Source organism: Oryctolagus cuniculus, chromosome 11 (assembly GCF_051225735.1).
Source record: "Oryctolagus cuniculus isolate XC-2025 breed Fujian yellow rabbit chromosome 11, ASM5122573v1, whole genome shotgun sequence".
NCBI classification, from domain to species: domain Eukaryota; kingdom Metazoa; phylum Chordata; class Mammalia; order Lagomorpha; family Leporidae; genus Oryctolagus; species Oryctolagus cuniculus.
In genome coordinates, this window is record NC_142877.1 from 48,035,125 (window position 1) to 48,056,176 (window position 21,052).

The 21,052-nt window shown below is 40.2% G+C and overlaps 2 long non-coding RNA genes across 3 annotated transcripts in view; both read right to left on the minus strand.

Moving 5' to 3' along the window:
- Positions 1-21,052, minus strand: part of LOC149123446 (uncharacterized) — a 231,943-nt gene that overhangs the window by 19,142 nt on the left and 191,749 nt on the right. The gene's annotated exons all lie outside the window — the stretch shown is intronic.
- On the minus strand, positions 7,890-20,715 carry LOC149123447 (uncharacterized). Of its 2 annotated transcripts, XR_016217128.1 has the most exons (5): positions 20,400-20,715; positions 19,516-19,551; positions 15,759-15,835; positions 14,713-14,796; positions 7,890-7,972 (listed from the first exon to the last, which is right to left on the minus strand). It is a non-coding gene; the product is annotated as an uncharacterized LOC149123447 (long non-coding RNA). The 2 variants fall into 2 exon arrangements; XR_016217129.1 differs by lacking the exon at positions 14,713-14,796 and having other exon boundaries at positions 7,893-7,972.

A 21,052-nucleotide genomic window follows, 5' to 3' on the forward strand; every position in this document is an offset into this window, starting at 1 on the left:
CTGACTCTCCCAGCATTGTTGGCATTTTGAGAACAAATAATGGGTTGGGAGCATTCCCCCTGAATCTCTCTCTCTCTCTCTGTGTCTCTGAAAAATAATAATAATAAAAAAGTCACCTACGGGGCCGGTGCTATGATGTAGTAGTGTAGGCTTCCACCTGTGGCACCCACAACCCATATGGGCGTTGGTTAAAGTACCTGCTGCTCCACTTCCAATCTAGCTCCCTGCTAATGGCCTGGGAAGACAGCAGAGGACGGACCAAGTGCATGGGCCCCTGCACCCATGTGGGAGACCCTGAAAAAGCTTCCAGCTCCTGGCTTTGGATCAGTGCAGCTCTGGCCATTGCAACCATCTGGGGAATGAACCAGTGGATGGAGGACACCCCTCTCCCTCCCCCCACCCTGTCTATAGTTCTGCCTCTCAAATAAATAAATATAAAAAAATCACCTACTGGAGCCAGCACTGAGGCATAACAGGTAAAGCCTCTGCCGTGGCACCAGCATCCCATATGAGCTCTGTTTTGAGTCCTGGCTACTCCACTTCCAATTCAGCTCTCTGCTAATGTGCCTGGGAAAGCAGCAGGAGATGGGCTAAGTACTTGGGCCCCTGAACCCACATGGGAGACCTAAAAGCAGCTTCTGGCTCCTAGTTTTAGGTCAGCTCAGCTCTGGCCATTGTGGCTGCTTGGGGAGTGAACCAGCGGATGGAAGATATCTCTCTCTCTCTCTCTCTCTCTCTCTCTCTCTCTGTCTCTTCCTCTCCCTTTCTCTTTCTCTCTTATTCTTGGTAACTCTGCCTTTCAAATAAATAAAAAATCCTTTTTTTAAAAAAAGTCACCTACTGAGAACATTATCTACCTAGCAGGAAAGTAAGAGGAAACATGCAACCTTTTTAGAAATCTTACTTAGACGTACTACGTAAGATACAAATAATCATTTAAAAAAGATATCACAGAGTAAAAAGGGAAAATGTTTGCTCACAACTCAGATGTTACATAGCATACTGAAAACAAAACTTAAGAAATCTAAAAAATACATGGGAAGCGAGATACACAGCAGACTCATAGAATGGCAGATGTCCTAAACAGCACTCTGGCCTCAGAATCAGCCCTTAAGGCATGCGGATCCAGCTGAAAAGCCCATGAGAGTATTTCAGGCATGGAAAGCCAAGACACTCTGGCAAAAAAAAAGACCTAAACGAAAGATCTCTGTGAGTGAGATCCCAGTGGAAAGAACAGGTCATCAAAGAAGGAGGTACCTTTCTCTGAAGGGAGGAGAGAACTTCCACTTTGACTACGACCTTGTCTAAATATGATCAGAGTCGGTGAACTCAAAAGGCTTCCATGGCCTTGGCAATGCATGACAAGAGCCTAGGGTGATTACTGATGCCATAAACAAGAGTGTCAATTTGTTAAGTCAACAACAGGAGTCACTGTGCACTTACTCCTCATGTAGGATCTCTGTCCTTGATGTACTGTACATTGTGATTTAATGCTATAACTAGTACTCAAACAGTATTTTTCACTTTGTAAAAAAAATAAAAAGAAATCTAAAAAATATGATTTTAAAATCTTTAGGGGGCCGGTGCCATGGCGCAGTGGGTTAATCCTTTGCCTGCAGTGCCGGCATTCCATGTGGGCGCCAGTTCTAGTTCCAGCTGCTCCTCTTCCAATACAGCTCTCTGCTAATGGCCTGGGGATGAGGTAGAGAATGCCCAAGCCCTCGGGCCCCTGCACCTGCATGGGAGCCCCAGAGGAAGCTCCTGGCTCCTGGCTTCAGATCGGCACAGCTCCAGCCATTGCAGCCATCTGGGGAGTGAACCAATGGAAGGAGGACCTTCCTCCTTGCATACATATTTTACACCAATGTACAAGTATTGTAGTTACTGTAAAAATAAAATTGCCTGGGGCCTGTGCTGTGGCACAGTGGGTAAAGTCACTGCCTGCAGTGCCGGCATCCCATATGGCTGCTGCTTTCTGTCCAGGCTGCTCCACTTCCAGTCCAGCTCCCTGCATTATAACGTGCCTAGGAAATCCACAGAACATGGCCCAAGTGGTTGCGCCCCTGCACCTGCGTGCGAGACTCAGAAGAAGCTCCTGGCTCCTGGCTTCAGATGGGCCCAGCTCTGGCCATTGCAGCCATTTGGGGAGTGAACCAGCAGACAGAAGAACTCTCTCTCTTTCTGCCTCTCCTTTCTGTAAACCTACCTGTCAAAAAATAAGTAAACATTAAAAGAAAAAAGGAAGAAGAAAAAAAGAAATTGCCTAAGCAAAGTGACTGTAAATATAAACACTTTATTCTCCAAAGAGATGCTAACAATTAATTCTCTTACTACTAAATACTAAATAGGAAAGTACCTATTTTCACACCCTTATATTCACTGTAAATTATCAAACTAATAAATGAACTTGATATATTTCAATTGTATTAAATTAAATTTTGCTAGGAATCTGTCAAGGAAACAAGTCCAAAAAAGAAAAAAAAGTCAAAGCAGGCAACTGTACATCGTCATGAAACTGAGTATCTAGAATATGTGGTTTTCAGGCAAATTACTAAATTTCAGGCCATGTCTCCTTGAGAAACCACAGCAATTATGCACATTTTGATGTGAATGTTTGGGAAAATAAAATCATGCTCGTACATGCATTACTACTGCTGTGTTTTCTCTGACTCTCAACATTTATCTTTTGAGCACTCGCTGGGAGATAAATAAGGACAGATAGTTGGATTTAACAATATTTATCCACTCCCAACCCCAGTACCCACAAATTTCAAGTAAAGGGTTCTGAGGTGAGAGAATATAATGCATTATAATACCAAATGCACAAACCACACATGTTAAGAAGTAGATCAGTCTGTTTCACAAAAGCAGTCTACATTTACTAAGGAAACTATGTCTCAATTTGCCCTGAATCTTTTAAACCAGTGACTGTGTTTACATCCTTTACATATACTACCAAATCATTTTCCACAGAAATTGCAACAATGTATACTCCTAATACTAGTATGCAAGTTTTCTTAAATTAATTCACATAAATATGTTTATTTTTTCTTAAATCTTATTTAATGATGACGATGCTAACACAAAATTAACCTACTCCCTCCTCCTTCATCCTTCCTACCCCGGTTCAACTAAAGCTCTTCTGTCCCCTTCCCTTAGAATGCCTTTCATTCCCTCAACATCTTACATAAATGCCATTTCTTCCATAAACCCTTCTCTGGTGCTGTCGATTGAAAGTAACCACTTATTCCTTTGAACTGCTTAGAATATTAAAAACCTTTTTTTAATTTTTTATTTGACAGATAGAGTAAGACGGTGAGAGAGAGACAGAGAGAAAGGTCTTCCTTCCACTGGTTCACTCCCCAAATGGCCACAATGGCTGGTGATATGCCAATCCGAAGCCAGAAGTCAGGTGCTTCTTCCTGGTCTCCCATGTGGGAACAGGTGGCCAAGCACCTGGGCCATCCACCACTGCCTTCCCAGGCCACTGCAGAGAGCTGGACTGGAAGAGGAACAGCCAGGACTAGAACCTGGTGCTCATATGGGATGTTGGGGCCACAGGCAGAGGATTAACCAAGTGAACCACAGCGCTGGCCCCAACACCTTCTTACAGTATATCTGCAGTATATCTGCAAGGTGTCTGGCACATAACAAAACTTCCCAGCCAGATGAATCAATTAATTTATAAGAGTTTTTGGAATTCCACTCCAGGCGAGGTTCACCAGTCCCAACAGAGGTTGGGAGAACTCCTTTTGTAGATACAGGGTGTGAAGGTTAAAGGTTGAGGCGGATCTGATCCTCATTGTAGAACTTTAGGCACCTGCAGAGACCTTGACAAGGACTTTTCGTTCCCGGAAGTGCAGGTAGGGACTCTCCATTCCTGGAAGTGTGGGCCTTCTCTCTTGCAGATGCCAAAGCTACCAATATCATTATTATTTTAATGTGTGCCTTAATCTTTATGGGCTATAAATTTCAAAAGGTAAGGGATTCTTTTCTACCTTAAGATTCAAGAGTATCAAGAATAATCATGAGATCCATAAAACTTACTTATTGAATCAGTCAATGATTTCTAAAGCAACTCTGAAAATTTAAGATATTTAGGGGTCGATGCTGTTTCGTAGCGGGTATAGCCACCGCCTGCAGTGCTGGTATCCCATATGGGCGCCAGTTCAAGTCCTGGCTGCTCCACTTCTGATACAGCTCCCTGCTGTGACCCGGGAAAGCAGAAGATGGCCCAAGTCCTTGGGCCCCTACACCCACATGGGAGACCCGGAAGAAACTCCTGGCTCCTGGCTTCAGATTGGCACAGCTCCAGCCATTGTGGCCCATTGGGGAGTGAACCAGCAGATGGAAGACCTCTCTCTCTCTCTCTCTCTCTGCCTCTCTTTCTCTCTTTGTGTAACTCTGACTTTCAAATACACACATCTTAAGAAAAAAGGATATTTAAGTTCATTGAGTTCATTTAGCAGACGAAGAAACTGTTTCAGAGAAGTTAAGTTTTGTCCTTAAAGCTAAAACTGCTAGAGCTGGGACTAAAACCAAGAAAGACCTGTTTTTTCCGCAACAACTGGCTAGATAATCTAGGTCAAAGATTTCTTATTGGAGAATTTCCACGTATGCTATATAAGTAAAATGTATTCACCCTAAATAAATAGGAGTATATTTAAAATATGACCAGGTATCCTATCAGTAGGAACCATGAAGTTAGGGTGGACAACAATAAAGTTGGTTTTTAGTAACTGGTGGGAAGGAAAATACAAAAACATAGTTAGCTATGTAAAATTCATATGCTCTCTAAAAGCCATTACAACCTGAGTTATAATTTCATAATGTACAAGTTACAATCTTAAGAAAAATATTTATGAGGAATAATAAGTTCAGTAACTTATTTCTCAGACATCTGCTATATGCTTTGCACTATGTTAGAGAACGGAAATAAAAAAATGAAAAACTCATCACCCCTGCAATAAAGAATAAGCATGTCAATGATAAAAGCTGCCTCTGTTTGTGCATTACTATGATCACTAAAAGCCCAAAACAAAATATAGTGAATATTAAATGGTACCATCTATTTATAAACCACAGTTCTTTGCAGTCTGGGGCTAGCATTGTGGCACAGTGGGTGAAGCCACTGCTTGGGATCCCAGCATCCTCTATCATAACACAGGTTTGACCCTAAGCTACCAAGCTTCTGATTCAGCTCCTGATAATGCACCTATGACAGCAGGGATGATGACCCAAGTGTCTGGGCCTCTGCCACACATGTGGGAGACCCATATGGAATTCTGGGTTCCCGGGTTCAGCCAGGGCTACCTTTGAAGCCATTTGGGGACTGACCCAGCAGTTGGAATATTTTTCTTCCTTCCCCACTTTGCCTTTCAAATAAAATATCTAAAGTAATAACTGTTTCTAAATCGCATTTCTTTTCACATCTGACCATGCAGAAATTAATCTTTCCTTAATGATTTACAGTTATAATTATGAGCATAATTATGTAAACTCTTGAGGTAAATAAAGATTATCTGTGCTTACAAGTTCTTATCTGCAAGAAGATTTGAGACTCTTCTGTCTTTTGTCATTTGTGCATTTCCTGTCTATCTCTTATTTTCATCTTTTTCCTTCTCTTTCAACCATACAAACTTCTCGAGTATTTTGCGAGCCCCTACTATAGTCTAGGAGGGATTCTAGGTGCTGGAGGTATAATGGTGGACAGGAGAGACAAGAGCTTGGGATTCAAAATGTTGGCATTCCAGTGGGAAAATAGATAACAAGAAACATAGGTACACAATATAATGTTATGTGATTATAAGCACTCTGAAGAAAACTAATGTAGGCTAAAAAGACAAAAAGGAGCAGAATAGTCTATTTTAGGGCAAGGTGATCAGGAAAAGTCTTTCTGAAGGGGCAGCCTTTGGATAGAGGCCTTTATGAATAAAGTAAGAGAGTAAGCCCTGCACACATCTTGGGGAAGGCAATGTCCTACACGAGAATGGATTTGGTGTATTCAAGGAATAGCAATCACACAAGTGTGGTTGGAGAGTGTGGGGGAGGATGACGGGCTATGAAGTAAGAATTCCCTCGGAGATGGAAGGTGAGATCCTGAGGGGTCTTGTAAGCCATGGTAAGGAGTTCACTAGTGGCTGTCAGTGATGTGGGCAGGGAGGTAGCTAGGACGCAAAGAGGAGCTGAGAGATTGCCAGCAGCATCTGGGCCACAGCCTGACTGCTCTGAACCCCATCTCCTTCCATGCCTATGCAATGTGATTTCAGGCCCTCAACTCCCACTCTCCATTATGCACCTGAGCCTTCCTTTCCATCACATACCTAGACGTGTTCCCTAGAGATGACCACGTGTGTGCTCAAGCCCCACATGGAGACATCATCACACGTCTGAGACCCCCCAAAAAGGAACATGGAAGCAAGTGTCACTCAAGCTCTGCCTCCAACTCCACCCCATGTGAACACTGAATTAGGGCTCTGCCCCTTCTCTACAAAAGGACAAGCCCATTTTTGGTGAAGGCAGCAGTTCTTCCTTTCTCATGAAAAGAGGTTCACCACACTCAGGTCTGAGCGGGCACTGGCCCTTTAAATAAATCCTGCTTTTCTGTACACCTTTAAGCTTCTTCCTTGAACTCTTTCACACGTGGATGGAAGAGCCTGGAAAAAGCCCCACTGGGAGGCCCCTTATCCCACAACGTAAGGAGTCAAGAGGTAATGCAGGGAGAGAGGTTCAGAAGGCCCCTGTGGCATGCTGAACAAGGAATGGCTGCACAGGGACAGTATTGGTAGAGGGGCTGAGAAGTGATCAGATTTGGAGCACATTTTGAAGACAAAGTAACAGGATTTGCTGAAGGACTGGAGATGGAGTACGAGGAAAAGAGAGGCTGGAAGTTTTTGGACTGAGAAATGGGATGAAACATGGTGGCCTATAGAAGAGAAAGCATATTTAGGGGTAAAAATCAAGGGTTCTTTTGTATATCCAAGTCTGAGATGTCTATTATACTGTCATCTAAGTAGACAATCAAATGTCTTTCAGAGGAGAGAGGGTACTTACTTGGGAGCCATTAGCATGCAGATGGTATTTATAGCAATAGGGTTGAATAAGATTGCCTAGGGAGGAAATGAATGCAGACAGAAAAGTCAAGGACTGAGGCTGCTGGTACTCCTCAACATCTCAATGTCACAATCAAAGGTATGGCTAGCAAAGGATCCTGGGAAAGAACTTATGGCAAATTTAAGGGGAAAACCAGCAGAGCATGGATTCCCCAGAAAAAAAAAAGCCACAGATAAAAGTGTTTCAAGACGTGGTGATCAGCAATGTGAAATGCTGCCAAGAGTCAAATTTTGCAGAGAGTTAAGTAAGATTATGCCTTCCTTTTGCTGTTACATTATTTCTCAATGGTGGAAACACTAATGCTCCTAGCAATCCTTCCTCCTTCTTTCTGATTTCTAACTTCCACAGACTTCAAAATACATAACCAAGCTTTCTTAAAACTATATGCAAAGTAACTGTCGATATATTCTGAAAAGAATGTTAGGGTCTCCAATAAGCAAAGTAAATGATTTTTAGTGAATGAATTTTTTCACAAATTATTTATCCTCAACTATGACCAAGGAAGCTGAAGTTCATGGTAACTGAATTCTAAAAAGTCTGGAACAGCACATACGAGCTGGAAAATGATGAATACATCACACACTAGCAATGCTTTAAAGTATGGCCATATCCAAAGAAGGAAAAAAAATAAACAAAAAGGCCCACATCATTCATAAAAACCAAAAGCTAACTCCTTTCGACAGCTTTCACAGATGCATGTTTGATTCATTATGGATGGACAGAAGATAACAAAGTCACATTAATATATAAAAATAATGCAAAATTTAAACTACTTACCAGCAAGCACAAGGGTGATATTCAGTACAATGGATATTCCACAAAATAGACCAACTCTAAAAGTAGTCCATGCTGGTGCCAGCTGTGAACAGAACAACAGCACTTTGGGTATAGGTCAAAATGTTATAATATAGTAGTATAGAGCCTCAAAGTTCTGTCATGAACATTTTACTTTATGGTCTGAATTTCTATAAATCTGAACCACAGACACATCTATCTTTCATCATCCTATAATAACTGTAATAGAGTTGCCAGTTAATTGAATTCTATAGAGAAACCTGAGTCTCAAAATAAGATTAAAATCTTAGACATAAAATGATATGCACACTAATTTTTTTGTAGAGGAGAAATTTAAAAGACAATTTAATTTTTACAATGTATACATCTCTAAATTTTGTGAGTTTCTAATATTCAAAGTTTGCCTACTTTGTACTATGAATACTAGAGTTAATAGTAAAAATGAGAACACTTATTTTCTGTCAGGATTTATTTTGTAGTACTTTTTAAATTACTTTATTATTTTTATATATTCAAAAGGCATACAGAAAAAGAAAGACTAAGACAGACAAACACAGATTTCTGTCATCTACTGGTTCATTCTTTAAATGCTTGTAACAGCCAAGGGTGTGCCAAGTCAAATCCAGCAACCCAGAATGCAATGCAGGATCCCTCACATGGGTGGCAGGGACTGAACTATGAGCCGTGTCCTGCTGCCTCCCAGCATGTGCATCAACAAGATAGTGGAATTCCAAGCACAGCCAGGACCTGAGCCAAGGCACTCTGATATGAGATGTGGGCACCTCAAGCAGTAGCATAACCACTGCCTGCCTCCTGATGTAATTTAAATGAACCTTTCGAGATAAAGTACATATTCTCAAGGGACTGGAAAATCAGTCATAAAATAAGAATTTCCAGATTTCGTTAAGTTTAAAAAATATTTTTCTCTGTTACGATCTAACTTTTTACATAGACAGTGATTTTAAAAACTACTGTTTTTTTTTAATAAATAAAATGAAGTGTCTTAGATTTTAACCATAAAGGGTGTTGGTGTGTTGGGGTGCCGCAGGTTAAAGCCCTGTGTGGGGAAGTGCTAGGGATAAAGCCCCACCTCCACTTCAGGCAGTTTCCTGTTAACCTGCATCTGAGGAGGCAGCAGATAAAGGCTCAAGTCGCTGGGTCTCTGCCATTCATGTGGGAGATCCAGATGTGGTTGCAGACTCCTGATTTCTGCATGGCCAAATCCCTGCTATTTTTTCCATATGGAAAGTGAACCAACACCAACAGGTAGAAACTCTCTCTCTCTATCTCTCTGCATTTCAAATAAATAAATACACTTTAAAAAATTAAAAGGGATGACACACATGAAGAAAGATAATCTTATGGACAAATATTTATAATGAATGTTATAAAAAGTTTTATTGATATTAGAGGTGGTACTAAATTTCAGGTATTTAAATGTTTTCTAAAAATCTTTTAAAAATATTGAGACTCAATCTTTCTTACTTATTATTTATCAGTAAAAGGTATCAGACTGGAAACATCCAGAGGAAGATGGTCATGTTATTTTAAACAAATTATCTTTAGTTTCAAAAACTGCAAAATTTATCACATACACCAAAAAATGTATACCAGTGAACTCAGACTGGTAGAAATGAATAGTAACAGAGCACTACACAGTACCTAGTACTCTTCTTTAGAAGCAGAATGTGCCATTAGCTTTGAAGTCTCTACAGCTCCAGACCCAAAAACCTGTCCGCCTCACCAGATAACAATTTCCATGCTTTCTTTACCTTAATGCCTCTACATACATTCCTAAATACCTACATCTTTTAAAATTAGTTACTAGCGGCCGGCGCCGCGGCTCACTAGGCTAATCCTCTGCCTAGCGGCGCCGGCACACCAGGTTCTATTCCCGGATGGGGCACCGGATTCTGTCCCGGTTGCCCCTCTTCCAGGCCAGCCCTCTGCTGTGGCAAGGGAGTGCAGTGGAGGATGGCCCAGGTGCTTGGGCCCTGCACCCCATGGGAGACCAGGAAAAGCACCTGGCTCCTGGCTCCTGCCATCGGATCAGCGCGGTGCGCCGGCCGCAGCGTGCTGGCCGCGGCGGCCATTGGAGTGTGAACCAACGGCAAAGGAAGACCTTTCTCTCTGTCTCTCTCTCACTGTCCACTCTGCCTGTTAAAAAAATAAAAAAAAATTAGTTACTAGCAGTTTTATTCAGATATAACTAAAATAAATACATACCTTAAGGATATAATTTGTGTTTCCTTTGTTTTAAAATTTTTCTTTAATTTACGAAATTTGACTATGACATGCCTATTTTAAAAACTGCATTATTGATTAAACTGACAGAAACTACACATACTGGGTACAATTTATCTATCACCACAATCAAGACAATGAACATACCCATGACTTCCAAGCATTTCCTCATGCCTCTTCTTAGCCTTTCCCTTCAAACCATACTGCTCTACCTCTGATGTATGTTTTGTCACAGTATATTAGTTTGCATTTTCCAGACACTTGGGTAGGTGGAATCACAAGCATTATACTGTTGTTTTTTGGGTCTGCATTCCTTCTGTCAGCATAAGGCATTTGAGAGTCATCCATTTTGCTGCATTAAAAGTAAGTTATTCCTTTTATTGCTGAGTACTAAATCATTGTATGGATATATCATAAATTGTTTATCATTCACATATTAATGGACATTTGGATTTTTAATCAGTTTTAGCTTCTTATGAACAAAGTTGCTATGAATGTTTATGTATTACCTTTATATGGACATACACTTACATTTCGGTAAACATTTAGCAGTATAACAGATCATGTTAAAAGTGTAGTGGTGGGGGCCAACACTGTGGTGTAGTAGGCTAAGCCTCCACCCGTGGAGCCATCATCCCATATGGGTGCTGGTTCATGTCTCGGCTATTCACCTGGAGATCCAGCTCTCTGCTATGGCCTGGGAAAGCAGTGGAGGACGGCCCAAATGCTTGGGCCCCTGCACCCGTGTGGGAGACCCAGAGGAAGCTCCTGGCTTTGAATCAGCCCAGCTCCAGCAGTTGAGGCCATTTGGGGAGTGAACCAGTGGATGGAAGAACATTTTCTCTGTCCCCCCCCTCTCTGTCTGTAACTCTGCCTCTCAAGTAAATAAATAAAATTTTAAAAAATTAAAAGTGTAGTGGTTATACCATTTTACATTGCATCACAGCATATGAAAACCGAGAACTTTTGTTCCTCCAATATTTATTATGATTACTTTTTAAATTTTAGATATTCTAATAGGTATTATAGCATTACTGGTTTACTATATAATGATATTGAGCATCTTGTCACATGCTAATATTTTTACCCATATGTACTTGATAAAGTTCCTATTTACCTTTTTTCTCCCCTGGATTATTATTATTATTATTTTTGACAGGCAGAGTGGACAGTGAGAGAGACAGAGAGAAAGGTCTTCCTTTTCCGTTGGTTCTTTAATGTTTTGTAATTTTCATTGTACAGATCTTTGACATTCTTAGAAAAAATTTTTTCAAGGTATTTGTTTTGTATCTATTGTGAATGGGATTGATCTTAGAAATTCTTTCTCAGCCATGGCATTGTCTGTATACACAAAGGCTATTTATTTTTGTGTGTTAATTTTATATCCTGCCATTTTACCAAACTCTTGTATGAGTTCCAATAGTCACTCAGTGGAGTCTTTTGGATCCCCTAAATATAGAATCATGTCATAATTAAGCTTCAAGTTGTATTCAATTCAGCAATATTTCATAATTTTTACTATGAATGTCTTGGACATCTTTTGTCAGAATTATCCCTACATATTTCATATTTTGATGGTATTATAAATAGCACTGTTTCTGTTTCCAACTGTTCTTGCTATTGTATAAACACACAAATGATTTTAGAATGCTTGTCTTGTATTCTACAAAGAGCTCTTTCATTGCTTCTTATTAGTTCTTATAAACCCATAGACTCACTGGATTTTCTACAAAGATCATCCCTGTCAATGGCAGAAAAATCTCAAAAGTTTTACTTCATCATTTCTTTTTTTTTAACAAAGACTTGAGAATTTATTGGTTCTAGACACTTAAACTCTTTGTCCAATGATTCGGTGCCAGCCAAGCTAATATGTGTAGAGGTTTCAATGGATACACATGCCAAAAGATGTATATTTAAAAATACTAGTTCAGGAAAATCATTAACAAAGAGATAAACACATACACACACACACAAACAAAAACAAAAACAACAAAAACCTTTCACATTCACCATTGAGCATGATGATCCTTTGAACGTGATATGCAATAAAGGTCATATGCTTTTCTCAGCACCAATAGAGAACTCCATATGATCTTTATCTTACATTTTGTATATATACACATATATTTATATCACATTTATTGAAGTGCATGTGCTGAACCATCCTAGAGATAAATCTCACTTGTTATGGTGTGTCAGCCTTTTAATATGTTGCTAATCTCATCTTCTCAACTGGTAGATTTTTGCATCTCTATCAGGGGATATTGTTCTATAATTTTCTTGTCTTGCCATGTCTTTGTCTTTGCATGTCTTGGTCTTTGCAATGTCTTTGCAGCATGATGGTGGCCTTAGAAAATTTATTTGGAATTGTTTTCTCCTCTTCAGGTTTTTGAAAGAATTTGAGAAGGGTTAATGCTAGTTCTTTAAATGTTTTATAGAATTCCTTAGTGAAGCAATGAGATTAAGATTTCTTTTTTCCTTTTTTTATTTACTTATTTTCCTTGTTGGGAGAATTTTGGTTACTGAATAATTCACATTACTTGTTATCTCCCTGATCAGATTTCATATTTCTTCATGATTTTTTTTTACATTATCCCTCTTAGTATTTTTTTGTCTGTTCTACTTAATATGACTGGTTTAATTCTGTAATTATCACACAGTTATTCTTAAGTGTTGAAAAGTAACTGAAATGTGATCCCTGTTAAATATAAGAGTGGGAATAAGAGAGGGAAGAGATGTATAATTTGGGGCATGCTCGGGCTGACTTGCCCCAATTGGTAGAGTTGGAAACATACCAGGGGATTCCAGATCAATCCCATCAAGGTGGCATGTGCCAATGCCATCTCACTATTCCAAGTGATCAATTTCAGTTCACAATTGATCATAATGAAAGGACTAAGAGTCAAAGGGAGCACATAAACAAGTCTAGTACCTGCTAACACTAACCGATAGAATAAATAAAGGGGAGAGTGATCCAACATGGGAAGTGAGATACTCAGCAGACTCATAGAATGGCGGATGTCCTAAATAGCACTCTGGCCTCAGAATCAGCCCTAAAGGCACTCGGATCTGGCTGAAAAGCCCATGAGAGTATTTCAGGCATGGAAAGCCAAGACACTCTGGCAAAAAGATCTCTGTGAGTGAGATCCCAGTGGAAAGAACAGGTCTTCAAAGAAGGAGGTACCTTTCTCTGAAGGGAGGAGAGAACCTCCACTTTGACTATGACCTTGTCTAAACAAGATAAGAGTCGGAGAACTCAAGGGGCTTCCATAGCCTTGGAAACTCATGACTGGTGCATAGGGAGATTACTGATGCCATAGACAGGAGTGTCAATTGGTAAAGTCAACAACAGGAGTCACTGTGCACTTACTCCTCATGTAGGATCTCTGTCCTTAATGTGCTGTACATTGAGGCTTAATGCTATAACGAGTACTCAAACAGTATATTTCACTTTGTGTTTCTATGGGGGTGCAAACGATTGAAATCTTTACTTAATGTACACTAAACTGATCTTCTGGAAAAAAAAAAGAAATTATCAATTCCCAACTTGACTCTCACTGGGATTAAACATGACAATAGGTCTGATCTGATTTCATCATCACTTAAAAAATCATCTATTATTTTTCACTTTATGTTTCTGTGTGGGAGCAAACTGTTGAAATCCTTACTTAAGGTATACTAAGCTGATCTTCTGTATATTAAGATAATCGAAAATGAATCTTGATGTGAATGGAAGGGGAGAGGGAGTGGGAAAGGGGAGGGTAGTGGGTGGGAGGGACGGTATGGGGGGGAAAGCCATTGTAACCCATGAGTCGCACTTTGGAAATTTATATTCATTAAATAAAAGATAAAAAAAAGTTTTACTTCATCATTTCTAAACTAAATGCCATTTATTTCTTTTTCTTATTTTACAATGATGGCTACCCTCAGCAGCACAATGTTGAACAAAAGTGGTAACGGAAAATATCCTTTTTGGTTCATAGCCTTAGGGAGAAAGTATTCAGTGTTTTACCATTAACTATGGTATTAATTATAGATTTTTCATAGATGCCTCTTATTAAGTTATGGAAGCCCTTTCTGTTATTGATTTCAGTTGTACTGTAGTCAAAGAATATATCATGTACAATTTAAGTCCTTGTAAATTCAATGGAATTTATTTATGATACAGAAGATATCACCTGATAGAGTCTTAATAGAGTCTTTCTTTTTGGTATAACCGATAGATTTTAGATAATGTTATATAGCAATCCAACACATATGAACACACTGTATCATTTAAAAAAGTAATCATTTCGAGAAACCAAAGCTAGTATGTCATTAAAAATAAACAAGAGAGGGAATACAGACAGGTTAAAAAGAGAAAGTTGGGGTGACATTATAATTCATTATGAACAAAAATCTGGCATCTTATTTTTTAAAACTATAATAGTAACAGTAACAACTACAACTACTTATAAAATGTATCTGAAATTCTTGCTTTAAGGTTATGAAACCAGCTAAACAGATTGTGCTGATTATTACATAGGCAAAAGCAAACAAACCACTAGACACAATATTAACCTGAGCAGCTCCCAAAGGGGGAACACGTAAATGCTTCATAGCTTTTTGTCTGTCACCAACTTCAAGTTCATTGGTCACTACAGCCTAGAAAGATGTTATTAAATTATGAAATGAGTTATACTAAATTTGAATCTTGCATTAATAATTATGCAACGTTTGTATGCATTGTTTTGTGATAATCTCTTGATGAGTTTATACTGACAAGGCAAAAGAAAAAAAATCATAAGACAATTGTATTGAGGGCCAGCATGGTGGCATAGCAGGTTAAGCTGTCACCTGCAGTGCTAGCATCCCATACGGGTGCCGGTTCGAGTCCTTACTGCTCCACATCTGCACCTGCGTGGGAGACCCTGAGGAAACTCCTGGCCCAACCCCAACTGTGGTGGCCATTTGGAGTGTGAAACAGCAGATGGAAGATCTTTCTCTCTCTGTAACTCTGCCTTTCAAATAAATAAAAATTAAATTTAAAAAGACTATATATATTGATGGCTGGGGCCTCGGCTTACTAGGCTAATCCTCCGCCTTGCGGCACTGGCACACCAGGTTCTAGTCCCGGTCGGGGTGGCGGATTCTGTCCCGGTTGCCCCTCTTCCAGGCCAGCTCTCTGCTGTGGCCTGGGAGTGCAGTGGAGGATGGCCCAAGTGCTTGGGCCCTGCACCCCATGGGAGAACAGGATAAGTACCTGGCTCCTGCCATCGGATCAGCGTGGTGCGCCGGCTGCAGCGCGCCGGCTGCGCCGCCATTGGAGGGTGAACCAACAGCAAAGGAAGACCTTTCTCTCTGTCTCTCTCTCTCTCTCACTGTCCACTTTGCCTGTCAAAAAATAAAAAAAAAATAAAAAATAAAAAATAAAAAAGACTATATGTATTGAAAGCTACCAACTATTTGGAGAAATGGAATGAGGAAGTATTTCTTTAAAAATAAGACATGAATGTGATTGCAGATACATAGTTGGTAAGTGGGATTATTATACCTCAGTTTCAGAGATGAGCTGGTTAATTTTCTTGCATGTATAAAATGGGGCTACTTCTACATGAGCCACTCACCAATCTGCTCCATGAGATGTTTCCAGGATCTTGTCATGCCTTTTAAGGATGTTCCAAAATCCTGTAAAATTCAGATTCTACACGAAGAAATGAAAAACACAACCATAAAATCTACCATCACCAAAGATGAAAAGCAATAAGCACTAAGCTGACTAGACAAAAACTGAGTACACTGGGAGATGCAATGCTCCTGTGTAAAGAATACTTCCAGAAAAGGTCTTGCATGTATCACACACTAAATATTGTGGGGAGCAACTGAGACTAGACTAAATTACTGGAACTGCTAGGACTAATTCTATGCATCTGATCTCCCACCATATGGCGCTGAGAGGGAATAAACAACTTCCACACAGCTGCCTCACCAAGTCAACTAACAAGCTGCAGGAATGATCCTTCTCCTGATTGGAGGAGAGCAGTGTGCTCAGCATATGGGGAGAGAACGCCAGCAGAGCACGGATTGGTGGAAGAAATGCTATTTAGCAAGAATCCATTGTTAGAGCATTTCCTTATTTTGTTTAAAACTTCAAATGTCAACAGCCATAACTATTTATATTACTTCTGGAAAGTGACACTCATGGTGAAACTAAGTACTCGGGCCCTCGGGCCATCCTCCACTGCCTTCCTGGGCGACAGCAGAGAGCTAGACTGGAAGAGGAGCAACTGGGACAGAATCCAGCGCCCAAACTGGGACTAGAACCCGGGGTGCTGGCACCATAGGCAGAGGATTAGCCAAGTGAGCCATGGCTCCGGCCCCTCAGTTTCTACAATCACAAAATACCATACTTCTGGGGCACTGGGTCGAGTCCTGGATACTCCATTTCTGATCCAGCTCCCTGCTAATGCACCTGGGAAAGCAGTGGAAGATAGCCCAAGTGTTTGGACCCCTACACCTGGGAGACCTGGAAGAAGCTCCTAACCCTTAGTTTTGGATTAGCCCAGATCTTGCTGTTGTGGTCATTTGGGGAGTGATCCAGCGAATGGAATATCTCTCTCCCCTTCACTCTATTACTCTGCCTTTTAAATGAATAAAAAATTCTTTTAAAATATACCATACTTCTTCACAGTATCAAATTCTATCATGCTTTACAAAAAAGTAGGAAGCCATGCACTTGCAAAGTTAAATTACAAACCAGAGGTCTCCCAATATGACTCATCAACTATCCCTATCAGTAAAAAAATTAGCACTCACTGCAAATAGGCCATGCTTGCTTCTTTATAGTTTTCCCTCGTACTTCACTCTACTTGGAGTGCATGTGTCATAACTTGGAGGCAGTTTTTAGTCAATCTTCTCTCCTTCTCAAAAGAAACACATTCTTACAGAATAACACATGCTTACAGAATAAACCCAAAAAACTCGGAATAGAACACAATTTCTATAGTTAAAAACTATTCTTGCTTTCCCAAGGAGTATTTTATAATGATACAAAACAAATTGATACTGAATTTTACAGGGAATTTCTCTGTAACACACAAGCACAGAGCTAATGAACTAAGAAATGTTAAAGTTTTTAAAGCATTATAGGAGAACAAGTGGTATTTGTCCCTTTGGGATTGGCTTATTTCACTCAACATAATGTTTTCCAAATTCCTAACAGGGATCACTTTTCAGCTAAAATTTAAACACCTAAGAATAATTGTGTGTTAATTACAGAGTTCTACCAATGGTACTAGAACAAAAAAAAATACTAAAATGGATAAAGTATTACATTGTACATCAACCGTCAGGACAAGAGCTGATCAAGTCACTGTTTCTCATAGTGTCTATTTCACTTCAACAAGTTTCCCCTTTGGTGCTCAGTTAGTTGTCGCCAATCAGTCCCTTTGGGACTGGCTTGTTCTCCTTGATAGGTGACAATTAACTGAGCACCAAAGGGGAAACCTGTTAAAGTGAAATGAACATTATGAGAAACGGTGACTTGATCAGCCCTCACCCTGACTGTTGATGAGCAGCTTAATATGTTATCCCTCTTAGTATTTTTTTGTTTGTTCTACTTAATACTTTTGGTTGAATACTGTAATCAATACACAATTATTCTTAAGTGCTGAAACTTAACTGAAAAGTGATTGCTGTTAAATATAAGAGTGGGAATAAGAGAGGGAAGAGATGTGCAATTCGGGACATGCTCAAGCTGACTTACCTCAAACAGTAGAGTTAGAAACATACCAGGGGATTCGAATTCAATCCCATCGAGGTGGCATGTACCAATGCCATCTCACTAGTCCCAGTGATCAATTTCTGTTCACAATTGATCATAATGATAGGACTAAGAACCAAAGGGATCACATAAACAAGAATAGTGTCTGCAAATACTAGCTGATAGAATCAAAAAGGGAGAGAATGATCCAACATGGGAAGTGAGATACACAGCAGACCCATAGAATGGCAAATGTCCTAACAGCACTCTGGCCTCATAATCAGCCCTTAAGGCATGCGGATCTGGCTGAAATGCCCATGAGAGTATTTCAGGCATGGAAAGCCAAGACACTCTGGGGGAAAAAAAAAACCTAAATGAAAGATCTCCACGAGTGAAATCCCAGTGGAAAGAATGGGTCTTCAAAGAAGGAGGTACCTTTCTCTGAAGGGAGGAGAGAACTTCCACTTTGACCATGGCCTTGTCTAAAAATGATCAGAGTCAGTAACTCAGGGGGCTTCCATAGCCTTGGCAACTCATGACAAGAGCCTAGGGTGATTACTGATGCCATAAACAAGAGTGTCAATTTGTTAAGTCAACAACAGGAGTCACTGTGCACTTACTCCTCATGTAGGATCTTTGTCCTTAGTGTGCTGTACATTGAGATTTAATGCTATAACTAGTACTCAAACAGTATTTTTCACTTTATGTTTCTGTGTGGGAGCAAACTGTTGAAATCTTTACTTAATGTATGCTAAACTGATCTTCTGTATATAAAGAGAATGGAAAATGAATCTTGATATGAATGGAAGGGGAGAGGGAGTGTATAAGGGGAGGGTTGCGGGTGGGAGGGACGTTATGGGGGGGAAGCCATTGTAATCAATATTCTGTACTTTGGAAATTTATATTCATTAAATAACAGTTAAAAAAAGCATTATAGGAAAGTGGAATATATATTAATATATATTAATTAAAAATTAAATTATAAAGCTTAAATTAAAAATGGTAGAGGATGGGAGACATCATGTTCTTTAAACTGTATATATGAAATAATGAAATCTGTTAAATGATAAAAACACAAAGTTCAAAGAAAAGGAATGTATCATTGTATTATATATATATATATTTTATAATGAGAAGTTTTCTATTAAATTATCTTCCCCTGAGTTTGTATGTGAATGATAACTCTTAAGTGACCAAAGGAAAAAACTCTGAATTTTTCAAAGAGGAATATGGAAATACATGTGTTAACAATTTATATAGTTATTTCAGATATGAAACTTTAGTTACTCTTAATTTTGAAATTCTTATATCCCAGGTATTGCTTTTATAGCATAATTTAGCTTTCTATGTGGTATATCATCCTATGATGATCCTAACCACTCAACTAAGTAATAATCAAAAGAATAAAATGAAAAAAAGTATATCAAGTCTATTAAAGATAACGAAGTTGATTTACCTATTTAAATAGCTTTCAATTAAATTCCTAATAAATTTAACTATGTCAAGAATGATGCAAGGAACAAAATATGAATAAATGTCCTATATCTCTGTAATTTAGAAAAGCTGCCATTTTAGAAACACTGAATGATAGATATAAGTGATAGATTTAAGTCCTTACTCACATTTGCCATATCCTGATTTCTGTTCTTTCTCCGGATCTTTAAAAAACAAACAACAAAACAGCCATATTGCAGCCTGTCAAGAATAAAGGTTCTTCTAGTGGCACATTAAGAAGTCCAGAACTTTTATTAATGTTCATTGAAGGAATTTTTTTTTTGACAGGCAGAGTGGACAGTGAGAGAGAGAGACAGTTGGTTCACCCTCCAATGGCCGCCGCGGCCAGTGTGCTGCGGCCGGAGCACCGCGCTGATCCGATGGCAGAAGCCAGGAGCCAGGTGCTTTTCCTGGTCTCCCATGGGGTGCAGGGCCCAAGCACCTGGGCCATCCTCCACTGCACTCCCTGGCCACAGCAGGGAGCTGGCCTGGAAGAGGGGTAACCGGGACAGAATCCGGCGCCCCGACCGGGACTAGAACCCGGTGTGCTGGCGCCGCTAGGTGGAGGATTAGCCTAGTGAGCCGCGGCGCCGGCCCCACTGAAGGAATTTTAACAATCCAACTGCTTTTGGAAAATATTTGCTATTGTCTAGAAGGAACATAAAAGTTCTTCCAATGCCAGCAATGATTTGGTAGATATGTATTATTTCTTCTTTCTATCAGCATTATCAGAGTTACTGCTAAAAATAGGACACAAACAGCTGCCCTGTAAAGCTACCCCAACTCAGAAATTTTTAGAAAATTAATCTTCAAAAACAGAAGTCCTGTTAGCACCGTTGTACTGCCTCTGATACTTGCTTTTTAGCCAATAAGGGCATCTGAAATCCCAACAACAACATGCTAAGGAGTATCCTTTTCCAATGGTCGCGTTTGTAGAGTTCCAGGTGAATCCCATCCACAGGGATGTCTCATTTACTGCAAGGTGCCATTCACCTGGGTAAAATCTCATTACCTGACAGTTCTGCAGCAGGAACACTGAGGAAGAACTCGCTGAAGGCCAGTTTAAGGTCTTTATACTCCTGTGGTGGACAAGTTCCTCACGGGACAGGGGGAGGACTGGTTTTCTAGTTGTCGCAGCGTAGTAACACCAGCAGTGTCGTTCTGAGCCTCCAGTGACGACTGCAGCTCATTCTGAAGTGTGGAGACCTGCGCTGAGCCTCTGCGAGCTTCTCTGTAAGAAAACAAGATCGTCCGATCAGGAAGATAACAAGGTGATGGAAGTTTTCAATGGGGCGGTGGTTAAAAAGCTGAGTGGGGCCGGCGCTGCGGCTCACTAGACTAATCCTCTGCCTGCGGCGCCGGTACCGTGGGTTCTAGTCCTGGTTTGGGGCACTGGTTCTGTACTGGTTGCCCCTCTTCCAGTCCAGCTCTCTGCTGTGGCCCGGGAGTGTGGTGGAGGATGGCCCAAGTGCTTGAGCCCTGCACCCGCATGGGAGACCAGGAGGAAGCACCTGGCTCCTGGGTTCGGATTGGTGCAGTGCGCCTACAGTGTTGGCCATTTGAGGGGTGAACTGGTGGAGGGAAGATCTTTGTCTCTCTCTCTCTCTCTCTGTCTCTCTAACACTGCCTGTCAAAAAAATTTTTTTTAATTAAAAAAAAAAAGCT